Source organism: Zonotrichia albicollis, chromosome Z (genome assembly GCF_047830755.1).
Source record: "Zonotrichia albicollis isolate bZonAlb1 chromosome Z, bZonAlb1.hap1, whole genome shotgun sequence".
Lineage (NCBI taxonomy): Eukaryota > Metazoa > Chordata > Aves > Passeriformes > Passerellidae > Zonotrichia > Zonotrichia albicollis.
The window spans coordinates 6,272,240-6,283,752 of NC_133860.1; the positions used below are offsets into that span (position 1 = coordinate 6,272,240).

Genomic DNA, 11,513 nt, shown 5'->3' on the forward strand with positions numbered 1-11,513 from the left:
AATTTTATATATATTTTTAAATTTATATTTATTTCTATTTTAAATGATATATTAAACCATATAAATTCATTAACCCGACACATCAGAGCCACAACAATACCGTACCTTCGTCAGCAACGGCACGCAGCACACGCTCATCCCATCGCAGCACATCAAAACAAAACCTATTTTTATTACTAACGGAACAAACATCCCACAACATTGAACCCTCATAAAACCTCACATAAACCTAACTGTAAAGAAATTTTAAATCCCACTATAACTAGCCCAAAACCTCCGCACATTCTCATCATAAACTTCCTCCTAAACCAATATCTCAAAAACCCCATAAAACTCAAATACACCTTGAAAATGACACAACTGCTAAGAAAAACCAACACCCACTAAAAATTAAATCAAACCAACTCACTAGACTCAAAACTAAACAGTACTAAAAGAAGCCCCCAAAGCTCTACCTTTATGCTAATGCACAAATAAAAACCAATAATCTATAAAACTTAATTTAAAATTAAAAGAAAACTAACTTATATTTTTTAGTATTTTAACAGTTTAGATTTTTTATTTTTATGCTTTCACTGCCCAAATTAAAAAACATATTGCCTATAAAAACCCACCACGTGAATACCCCTGGCACCAAAAATAAAACTAAAAAAACCTATCGAACCAGAAAGAAAATGGAACTTAGGAAAACCAAAACCATAACGTTCAAGTACTCACACCACATCCCTTACCGGACAGCAACTATAAACAACATCAAACCATACAATCAATTCTAAAAACCACCTTAAAACCACTACATTGAAAAACCTTTCAAAAATTAAACACTGCATTTAACAAAAGCCATCGAATAAATTCACACCCACAAACTCCGGCAGCCCAGCTGGCCCAACCAAAGCTGTATGTTTATGCATACAGTAAACAAAGCCAAAACCCCAGTAATAACTATCACAAGTCTATGAAAGAAACCTATTGAAGTCAATCCTGTCTCAAATTCAAACCAACCCATCCAGAAAGTTAGTTCACTCAAAAAACAACTTACACTGAGTTAATCATACCAAGAAATTAAACAACACACCATATACCACCAATGAATATAATAGTCAGGTAAAGAAAAACTACTTTTTTTTTTCTTTTTTTTATTTAAACTAACTTCTTTTATTAGCTAGAACAAAAGATTTTGCCAGGCCTGTAACAACAACAATAACTTCTTTTTCTTCTTCACCTTCTGAAATGTCCCTTCTCACTCCCAAATTCCTTTCAACTCCTGAGTTTAAATCCAAGCCAAAAGCAAAATTCGTGCACTCGTGCGTTCGATGCTCCTGTCAGATTCTCTCTTTCCCTTCACATCTTCTTACACTTTCAGTCTTCACGCTGTCCTGCTGTGATGAGTCTGACAGAAGAACAGGCACATGTTAACAGAGCATTTCCCTCCCCAGAGCCGGTTTCCTCAGCGCATTTCACTCAATCCCAAGCCTGCAATGATGCACGCTCACCTGAAGCAGGGGGAGAAATCTGTAAAGGTCACTAAATACATAAAAGCGCATCCCCATTGTTCCATTACTCAGCAGCCCATCCGGCCAAGGTCAGAGCTCGCTGCCCACCGAGGACACGGCAACCAGCAGGGCCCTTTCTCCCACTCTCCAGCACGGACCTGCGAAGCCACAGAGGAGTTTACAGAGACCGGGAGCCGGCGGGACGGGACGGGCGCCCGGCCCGACCTTCCAAAGCTGCCGGCAGCGACGGCGGGGAGAGCCACGGCCCCGCTCCGCCTCCTGCGCCGCCTGCCCGGGGCCGCCCCGCCGGGATTGTCCGGCCCGCGGTCGCTCCCAGCGACTGGAGCGGGGCGGGCGCGGGCCCGGGGGCTCCAGCCTTGTTCCGACGCCGCTCGCCCGCCCCCGCCCGCTGCCCCCGACCCGTGGAGCGCTGCGACCGCGCCTCCGCCGCCCACCGAAACTGGCCCCGCCGGGCCGCCCCCGCCGTTTCTCTCGGTCATTGTGTCCCTTTGCACTCCTGAAATGTCCTTCCCCCGTCCCCGGCATTTACAGACCCTGGCCCGCCCCTCACCCTTCCCTCCCTCGGCAGCGGCGTCCTTGCCCCGCCCCGGGCACCCAGCTGGCTCGGGGGGGTGCAGTACCGCTCTGTGGCCACAGGGCGGCAGATTTACCGGGGTGTGCAATGTTCCCACCCATTTCGCCGCCAACTTGAGAAGGTCAAAGAAAGTCCGCGACATTCGTGACACGCCCTTCCCAAGAAGCCGGCCGAAAGAGGCCCTAGGGAGAGAGAGGGGATAACCCAGATGCCTTTCAGAAACACGCCAAAATGCACCCGCTAGCGCCATCACTGACCCCACAGACTGCATCGGGTACACTTGAAAGGCCACAGAAAATCCCATCGGAGCCGCGCCGGGGCCGGTATTTCATGAAGGCAGCCGATTAGACCGAGCCGGGTCCTCCACTTCCCCGCCCTTTTCGCCGCCATCTGGAGAAGGTCAAGGAACAGTCCGAGACACCCGCGACACGCCACTCCCAACATGGCGGCCTCTCGGCTGCCAGCCGGCACACGCCTGCAGTACCGCGCTCTGCCCACAAGGCGGCAGCACTGCCGCCCGCCCCAGCCGGGGGCGCAGCGCGCCTCGGGGCTGCGGGCAGCGAAGGCGGCAAAAAACAGGGCGACCCCACGCTGAAATAAAACTCCTCTGAAATAAATGCCAAAAATCTTACCCGATCAGAAGCAAACAAGCCCCCTTGCTTTAAAACCATAAATTTGGTATTTCTATTTCCCGTATTTATACTCACATGCATATTTATAGTGGACATTGATGTAGCATGTAATTTATATAATATAAGTAAATATAAATAATAGGAATAGACAGAATATATTTTGTGGTTTTATAAATATCTTTCTATATTGATTGGATATCTCTATGTTTAAAATTAAAAGCATGATAGAAATGTATTATTTAAAATAAAAATCCCATCCTAATAAATACAAAAAAGCTCTATTCTTTTAAACTGTATTGAAATATTTTTATATATATAACTTGCATGACTATATTCACATTTATATTTATAGTTTATATTTAAGCATTATATTAATCATTCTATATAATATGTATCCTATTCAAATAATAGAGATGAATTATTTTTAAAATTATGAACCATATCTACTGCTACAACTTATTTTTTCTTATATTTTTAATTTTTATACTAATCTTTAGCTATTTCTGATCTATTTCTATACTTCGAATTCTACCTTTATATTATCTGTACTTATAATTTTCATACTAAAACCCCTGCTTTTACCAAAAAAAACTAATATTTTAAACTACTTATAAAAAATTAATAAAAAACAACAGCCCACTTACTTTATTTATATCTATGGATATGGTGTAATATATAACAAATGATAGATATGATAAATCTATATTTATATCTTTTTCTAGTGTATTTTAGGAAATATAAACTTGTTTCAAATATATGCAGATATTTTATATTTAAAATAATTTAACAATTCTTTATATAACATAAATCAATACCATCCATAATGCATGTAATACTATATATAATTTCTTTCCAATTTTTTCTGGGTGTTTCCTGGGTCTTTTCTTGCCCTTCTTGGAATTTTTTTCTGGGTTTTCTTTGGGTTTTTTCTTGCCCATCTTGGGGGTTTTTCCTGGGTTTTTCTTGCCCATCTTGGGGGGTATTTTCTCATTTTCTTCTGTTTTTTTTCTTGCCCGTCTTCGGGGTTTTTTCAGGGTTTTTTCTTGCCCATCTTGGGGTTTTTTTCTGGGTTTTTTCTTGCCCATCTTCGTCTGTTTTTCTGGGTTTTAAGCCAACATGGGTACATTCCATGTCAGTACATACAATATAACCTGGCTGGAGATTTGCTGTCAGGTTTTGCAACTCATTGTTAAATTTAGAATAAAAAAAGTCACACACAAGATTAACTCCAGTCAGCATGTGCCCACCCATGCAGAGACGAGCAGACACAGACACAGCCACGTGCTCTCACACACTCTTTCCGCTTAGACGCTCGCTGCGGCCCTGACTCCAGACACTGAGGAACGTGCTGTGACACATCTTCTATCACATCTTCTGGCTGCCGCTCCTTGATGTTAAATGGTAGATTCGGGGAAAGTTGGCAGCTTCAGGGACCTGCAAGACGACAGGAAGTGGCTAAAGAGTGGTTATCTGACAGCTAGGACTTCTCCCCACTCTGGACCAATAAATTATCTACCCAAAATCCCACAAAAGACAGATCAACAGTAAAGTTTTTATAACTGTGCTACCTAACTGTGACTACGTGCCAGGTCAGGGCAGCTGCGTTCGTAAGTGGCACAATGTAAGTACAGACAATATCAGCTGAGGCAAACAGTGCAAGTGTACACAGGGTGTAAGTATACACAATATAGGGTAGCACACTTACATGCTGTGTAAGTACACACAGTACAAGCCAAAATAGGTACACAGAATGTGAGTACACAGAGTATAATCCAACAGATATACACATGGTATAGGTACATACAAACATAAACCAACACAGGTACATAAAATACAAGCCAGGACTGGAGATAACTTCTGGAAGATGAATTATTGACCTTCACACGCTTTGAGAAGGGTTGGGGTTAGATAGAACCACTGCAGTCACCTAGGGAGGTGAATCTGAAACAAAGTCAGGACAAAAGTCACAGGGCGGCAGGACAGCTAAAGAGCTCCAGATGTCCTGTGTCCATCTACAAATCCCATCTAGAGTCCAACTACACCCCACATTACACATTCCAAGTCCCCGGGCCCTCTCCTATTACAGCTGGCCATGCGGCAGGGCAGAACAGCTCCGGCACCCATATGTGTGCAGACACCCATGACACAGAACGTGACAAACAGGGGGACATCAAACACCACACATCATGCTTGTGGTGAGGGCCTCAAGGGAAGAAGGCAAAAGGGACCCCAAAGACACACTAGGGAACACAGCACACCGGAAACCACGACACAAACCAGAGCTGTTCTGCACTGCCCGCCTGAAAGCTGCCATCAAAAGTAGAGCCTCTCCCTTTAGCTGTCCTAAGAGGCCCTTGGAGAAGTTTGCTTTTCCCTCCGCTAATTTTTAAATCTGTCCCAAGAACTCCCAACCTGCTACACCCCCATCTCCAGGCCGTGGCTCCCAACTTATCTTCTGGATGATCGGCGACGGGAATCCACGTTGCACCTGAAATGAGTCTGCTTCAGAGAGCCTCGTGATGGCCTGTGAGCCTCTCGGTCAGCTACAATAAAGAAAACCAAAACCAAAGAATGAGTCCAGAGTTATGCGGGCCAAATCCCAGCCAGTCAGCTACTTGCCCTCTCCTGAGTGTGCCTGGCTCCCTCAGGCTCCAGCTTCATCCTGATTCCAAGGCTGTGGCCTTTATTAGGGCTGGCACCTGGGTTAGAGAAAGGCAAAGTTAAATGGCATTCCTGTGAGTGCAGTGGATGACTCTGTGTGCTCTAAGACATGGGAATGCCTCTGCTAGAAGCCTTGTGGGGGGGGCCCTCAAATAAACAAATAAACACCCTTTCTCACCCTGCTGCCTGCAAACCCCCTCCCAAGAACTCCTAACTGGATACCTGCTCACCCTCCCTCTCCCACTCACAATCCTCAACTCACCTGAAGCCTCAATCTCAAACATCATCCTTGACACTGGGCAGATCCCTCTTGTGACATGATCAAGCTGCTGAAAAAATTCTTCTCCTTGAGAGCTGAGCAATAACAACCACTTCTCTCCACGGCTCACCTTGACTGCTGCTATCCAGATTCACTTCCTAAAAAGAAAGACAAAGAAGTGAGCTCTAACAGAGTCACCATGTACACTTCTGCTCCATAGACAAATGGGGCCTCACCTGCTCGGGGGAATCCCCTCACCCGGGATGGGGCCCTCTGGCCCAGATTTAATTCATCTGAATCTGAAAAAAACTTTAGGACAAGAGTCACACTGTTGCAGGACAACTTAAGAGCTCCAGATGTCCTGTGTCCATCTACAAATCCCATCTGGAGTCCAACTACACCCCACATTACACATTCCAAGTCCCCGGGCCCTCTCCTATCGCACCAGGCTATGCGGCAGGGCAGAGCAGCCCCGGCACAAATGTGTGCTGACACCCGTGACACAGGACAGACAGGACAGGACACACAACGGGGACACAACAGGAACAGAAATCTCTTGGCAAGGAAAATGGCTGCAAGGACTGAGAGCATGCAAAAGGAGATGACTGAGTTCAAACTGACGGTGAGCTGATGAGGCTCAGAGAACACTGCAGGAAGAAGATGCTAACTACTGTTCTTGGAATCAATCATTCAAAGATGGATGCCTAGGAATCCTATGGTCAGAATCCTCTGCCTGCCCTCACATTCTTTCAAGCCCTAATCCACCATAATGGATCCAGGTGGGGCACAGCTGTCCGTACAGCTCAGAACAAGACCTGACAAGACATCTGACTGGATGCTTCCAAAGAGAGAACTTTTGACTGGGGAGCTCAGACAGGTATCAGAATTGCATCTCTGGCCTGGGTGCCAGGCCAAGGAATGCAGAGATCACAGATGCTAACAATGATGCCAAGGTTTCTGACAGGCCCCTCAAAGTGCTAAGGTAAAAGACAGGAGATACACAAACAACACATAATGCACAGCAGACAAGTGACACCAGACACACCGGGACTGCTCTGCCCTGAACACCTCAGCACTGTGATCAAAGGTGAGACTTGGCTTTCATGGGGCCTAAGGGGCCACTTCATGGACACCCCCCCACCGCCAAATTGGACTCAAAAACCCTTCCCAGTAATTCCCAAACCAGCACCCTGCCTTCATCCCCTCTGTGGGTCATAGCCCTCTACTTATCTCTCAGACATCTGGCGATGCCAGTCCGTGCCACGTGCAAAGAAAGGCCACCTCGTCAGCTGGGAAGGTCCTGCTGTCACCGGGCTGGTGTCTCTCAGACAGCTAGAGTAAAGAGAACCAAACATCAGTGCCTGATCTTGGCACCCCATCGGCCAAAACCCCACCAGTCTGCTACTCACCGTGCTCCTAGGAAGGCCCGGCACCTGCTAACTCTGACCCTCTGCCATGGATGCAATGCATCTGCACCTGAAAGAAAGTTAGAACATGTGTCAAACACCACCAGGATAACTCACAAGCTGCAAACACCTTAGGTCCATCTAGGAATAGCATCTAGAGCCCAAGTACAGCCCCCATTACAAATTTACACTCCCCAGGGCTTGTCCCATTGCAGCTGGCCGTGCGGCAGGGCAGAACAGCTCCGGCACCCATATGTGTGCAGACACCCGTGACACAGAACGTGACAAACAGGGGGACATCAAACACCACACATCATGCTTGTGGTGAGGGCCTCGAGGGAAGAAGGCAAAAGGGACCCCAAAGACACACTAGGGAACACGGCACACCGGAAACCACGACACAAACCAGAGCTGTTCTGCACTGCCCGCCTGAAAGCTGCCATCAAAAGTAGAGCCTCTCCCTTTAGCTGTCCTAAGAGGCCCTTGGAGAAGTTTGCTTTTCCCTCCGCTAATTTTTAAATCTGTCCCAAGAACTCCCAACCTGCTACACCCCCATCTCCAGGCCGTGGCTCCCAACTTATCTTTTGGATGATCGGCGACGGGAATCCACGTTGCACCTGAAATGAGTCTGCTTCAGAGAGCCTCGTGATGGCCTGTGAGCCTCTCGGTCAGCTACAATAAAGAAAACCAAAACCAAAGAATGAGTCCAGAGTTATGCGGGCCAAATCCCAGCCAGTCAGCTACTTGCCCTCTCCTGAGTGTGCCTGGCTCCCTCAGGCTCCAGCTTCATCCTGATTCCAAGGCTGTGGCCTTTATTAGGGCTGGCACCTGGGTTAGAGAAAGGCAAAGTTAAATGGCATTCCTGTGAGTGCAGTGGATGACTCTGTGTGCTCTAAGACATGGGAATGCCTCTGCTAGAAGCCTTGTGGGGGGGGCCCTCAAATAAACAAATAAACACCCTTTCTCACCCTGCTGCCTGCAAACCCCCTCCCAAGAACTCCTAACTGGATACCTGCTCACCCTCCCTCTCCCACTCACAATCCTCAACTCACCTGAAGCCTCAATCTCAAACATCATCCTTGACACTGGGCAGATCCCTCTTGTGACATGATCAAGCTGCTGAAAAAATTCTTCTCCTTGAGAGCTGAGCAATAACAACCACTTCTCTCCACGGCTCACCTTGACTGCTGCTATCCAGATTCACTTCCTAAAAAGAAAGACAAAGAAGTGAGCTCTAACAGAGTCACCATGTACACTTCTGCTCCACAGACAAATGGGGCCTCACCTGCTCGGGGGAATCCCCTCACCCGGGATGGGGCCCTCTGGCCCAGATTTAATTCATCTGAATCTGAAAAAAACGTTAGGACAAGAGTCACACTGTTGCAGGACAACTTAAGAGCTCCAGATGTCCTGTGTCCATCTACAAATCCCATCTGGAGTCCAACTACACCCCACATTACACATTCCAAGTCCCCGGGCCCTCTCCTATCGCACCAGGCTATGCGGCAGGGCAGAGCAGCCCCGGCACAAATGTGTGCTGACACCCGTGACACAGGACAGACAGGACAGGACACACAACGGGGACACAACAGGAACAGAAATCTCTTGGCAAGGAAAATGGCTGCAAGGACTGAGAGCATGCAAAAGGAGATGACTGAGTTCAAACTGACGGTGAGCTGATGAGGCTCAGAGAACACTGCAGGAAGAAGATGCTAACTACTGTTCTTGGAATCAATCATTCAAAGATGGATGCCTAGGAATCCTATGGTCAGAATCCTCTGCCTGCCCTCACATTCTTTCAAGCCCTAATCCACCATAATGGATCCAGGTGGGGCACAGCTGTCCGTACAGCTCAGAACAAGACCTGACAAGACATCTGACTGGATGCTTCCAAAGAGAGAACTTTTGACTGGGGAGCTCAGACAGGTATCAGAATCGCATCTCTGGCCTGGGTGCCAGGCCAAAAAATGCAGAGATCACAGATGCTAACAATGATGCCAAGGTTTCTGACAGGCCCCTCAAAGTGCTAAGGTAAAAGACAGGAGATACACAAACAACACATAATGCACAGCAGACAAGTGACACCAGACACACCGGGACTGCTCTGCCCTGAACACCTCAGCACTGTGATCAAAGGTGAGACTTGGCTTTCATGGGGCCTAAGGGGCCACTTCATGGACACCCCCCCACCGCCAAATTGGACTCAAAAACCCTTCCCAGTAATTCCCAAACCAGCACCCTGCCTTCATCCCCTCTGTGGGTCATAGCCCTCTACTTATCTCTCAGACATCTGGCGATGCCAGTCCGTGCCACGTGCAAAGAAAGGCCACCTCGTCAGCTGGGAAGGTCCTGCTGTCACCGGGCTGGTGTCTCTCAGACAGCTAGAGTAAAGAGAACCAAACATCAGTGCCTGATCTTGGCACCCCATCGGCCAAAACCCCACCAGTCTGCTACTCACCGTGCTCCTAGGAAGGCCCGGCACCTGCTAACTCTGACCCTCTGCCATGGATGCAATGCATCTGCACCTGAAAGAAAGTTAGAACATGTGTCAAACACCACCAGGATAACTCACAAGCTGCAAACACCTTAGGTCCATCTAGGAATAGCATCTAGAGCCCAAGTACAGCCCCCATTACAAATTTACACTCCCCAGGGCTTGTCCCATTGCAGCTGGCCGTGCGGCAGGGCAGAACAGCTCCGGCACCCATATGTGTGCAGACACCCGTGACACAGAACGTGACAAACAGGGGGACATCAAACACCACACATCATGCTTGTGGTGAGGGCCTTGAGGGAAGAAGGCAAAAGGGACCCCAAAGACACACTAGGGAACACGGCACACCGGAAACCACGACACAAACCAGAGCTGTTCTGCACTGCCCGCCTGAAAGCTGCCATCAAAAGTAGAGCCTCTCCCTTTAGCTGTCCTAAGAGGCCCTTGGAGAAGTTTGCTTTTCCCTCCGCTAATTTTTAAATCTGTCCCAAGAACTCCCAACCTGCTACACCCCCATCTCCAGGCCGTGGCTCCCAACTTATCTTTTGGATGATCGGCGACGGGAATCCACGTTGCACCTGAAATGAGTCTGCTTCAGAGAGCCTCGTGATGGCCTGTGAGCCTCTCGGTCAGCTACAATAAAGAAAACCAAAACCAAAGAATGAGTCCAGAGTTATGCGGGCCAAATCCCAGCCAGTCAGCTACTTGCCCTCTCCTGAGTGTGCCTGGCTCCCTCAGGCTCCAGCTTCATCCTGATTCCAAGGCTGTGGCCTTTATTAGGGCTGGCACCTGGGTTAGAGAAAGGCAAAGTTAAATGGCATTCCTGTGAGTGCACTGGATGACTCTGTGTGCTCTAAGACATGGGAATGCCTCTGCTAGAAGCCTTGTGGGGGGGGCCCTCAAATAAACAAATAAACACCCTTTCTCACCCTGCTGCCTGCAAACCCCCTCCCAAGAACTCCTAACTGGATACCTGCTCACCCTCCCTCTCCCACTCACAATCCTCAACTCACCTGAAGCCTCAATCTCAAACATCATCCTTGACACTGGGCAGATCCCTCTTGTGACATGATCAAGCTGCTGAAAAAATTCTTCTCCTTGAGAGCTGAGCAATAACAACCACTTCTCTCCACGGCTCACCTTGACTGCTGCTATCCAGATTCACTTCCTAAAAAGAAAGACAAAGAAGTGAGCTCTAACAGAGTCACCATGTACACTTCTGCTCCACAGACAAATGGGGCCTCACCTGCTCGGGGGAATCCCCTCACCCGGGATGGGGCCCTCTGGCCCAGATTTAATTCATCTGAATCTGAAAAAAACGTTAGGACAAGAGTCACACTGTTGCAGGACAACTTAAGAGCTCCAGATGTCCTGTGTCCATCTACAAATCCCATCTGGAGTCCAACTACACCCCACATTACACATTCCAAGTCCCCGGGCCCTCTCCTATCGCACCAGGCTATGCGGCAGGGCAGAGCAGCCCCGGCACAAATGTGTGCTGACACCCGTGACACAGGACAGACAGGACAGGACACACAACGGGGACACAACAGGAACAGAAATCTCTTGGCAAGGAAAATGGCTGCAAGGACTGAGAGCATGCAAAAGGAGATGACTGAGTTCAAACTGACGGTGAGCTGATGAGGCTCAGAGAACACTGCAGGAAGAAGATGCTAACTACTGTTCTTGGAATCAATCATTCAAAGATGGATGCCTAGGAATCCTATGGTCAGAATCCTCTGCCTGCCCTCACATTCTTTCAAGCCCTAATCCACCATAATGGATCCAGGTGGGGCACAGCTGTCCGTACAGCTCAGAACAAGACCTGACAAGACATCTGACTGGATGCTTCCAAAGAGAGAACTTTTGACTGGGGAGCTCAGACAGGTATCAGAATCGCATCTCTGGCCTGGGTGCCAGGCCAAAAAATGCAGAGATCACAGATGCTAACAATGATGCCAAGGTTTCTGACA

At 48.1% G+C, this 11,513-nt stretch overlaps 2 long non-coding RNA genes across 2 annotated transcripts; both read right to left on the minus strand.

Annotated features, from left to right (window-relative positions):
• Window positions 1-1,096: 1,096 nt before the first annotated feature.
• LOC141727186 (uncharacterized) lies at window positions 1,097-2,053 on the minus strand. Its single transcript, XR_012578234.1, has 3 exons — window positions 1,949-2,053; window positions 1,494-1,651; window positions 1,097-1,390 (listed from the first exon to the last, which is right to left on the minus strand). It is a non-coding gene; the product is annotated as an uncharacterized LOC141727186 (long non-coding RNA).
• A 1,565-nt stretch (window positions 2,054-3,618) lies between these two features.
• Window positions 3,619-5,148, minus strand: LOC141727187 (uncharacterized). Its single transcript, XR_012578235.1, has 2 exons — window positions 4,598-5,148; window positions 3,619-4,154 (listed from the first exon to the last, which is right to left on the minus strand). It is a non-coding gene; the product is annotated as an uncharacterized LOC141727187 (long non-coding RNA).
• Between the last annotated feature and the right edge of the window lie 6,365 nt (window positions 5,149-11,513).